This window comes from Triplophysa rosa, linkage group LG4 (genome assembly GCF_024868665.1).
Source record: "Triplophysa rosa linkage group LG4, Trosa_1v2, whole genome shotgun sequence".
Lineage (NCBI taxonomy): Eukaryota > Metazoa > Chordata > Actinopteri > Cypriniformes > Nemacheilidae > Triplophysa > Triplophysa rosa.
Window position 1 is genome coordinate 20,049,231 of NC_079893.1, and position 1,370 is coordinate 20,050,600.

Here is a 1,370-nt window from a genome sequence, read left to right on the forward strand (position 1 = left end):
GTTACGCTTGAATCTCACCGTGGCAGGACAGTCTCAAAAATACCACACACAAATTCAAAGCAATCCACACACGTGTGACGATTTGCAAATGCAGATTCACCAATCCATAAATACATGTAACAACATTCACAAATGTTTACTGGAAAGTAATTCAAGAACATGATTTATACATATTTGTGAAAACATTCTGAATTTATTTCTGCGAGATATATTTGTGTGAGCATTTGGGGAAAATGTTTGTGAATTTATGAATTGTGTTTTGAATTTACGAATCTGATTTTGTGAATGTGAATTGTGCTGTGAATTTATGAATTGTGTTTTGTAAATGTATTATTATTAAGACTGATCTGTCTCCATATTAAACCCCATATGGAAGCCATTTAAAATCACTTCACATCAAAAGAGTGTCATTATTCATTGTTGTCAGGTTATCTGCTCATTAACTGCTAACAGATTTCACAAATAATATTAGTCTGATCATATTTTACTGTGCTGATGGTGCATGTACAGAACTACAGGAGGAATTTGGCTTTCAACGACCAAAAATACCCTAGCAACCACATAGCAATGCCCTAGCAACCATCCACAGCACCCCAGTATCACTGTGCTCTGATGTGAGCCACTCACATCAGAACTGTACATACAGAGTTAAAGTTTCGACTGGCTGAATTTTTTATTTCTGTAATAAATAAACTGGAAGGCAACAGCGTTGCTCTCGTTCCAATTATCAGCTTCTCTGCATCCAGAGCTTCATTAAACTTCTCTGTTCTGCTCTTATTCCAAGTTTCTGTGTGTTTTATGGTTTCATCAAAGGTGTTGAGAGCTGTTGGACTGAAGCGGATCAAATCTGGTCCAAAGAGTCTGGCGGGCGATCACGTTTGAATTAAAACAGAATCTTCAGTCTGTACTGACATGAAACCTCATAACTCATGTCATGTGAAACGCTCTTCACATGATAAACTAATAACTAACTACATTTAAACACAGCATGACTAATGATGCTAAGCGAATTAGGCAAAACTTGAATTAGCATTCAAATACAAAATGCACAAATAATGGGTAAAATAATCTATTTTTAATAAAATTTAACTATGCTATGATTAAAGTACCCATGTTTTTTGGTGTTTAATACAATTTTAGGAATGTAGCATACTACCGGGTTCACTTTGAACAACATTTACAGAATTTATTTCCAAACCATTACGAATGTTAAATTTTCAGTTCATCTTGTTATAGAACTGCCACCATTCAAGGTTTAATTGATCCTATATCTGTATGTACATAACAAAAATTTGAAAAGGTCTGTCACAGAATAAAAAAAAAATAATACAAGAAAAATCTATAATGACAATATAAAATTTATCAAACTG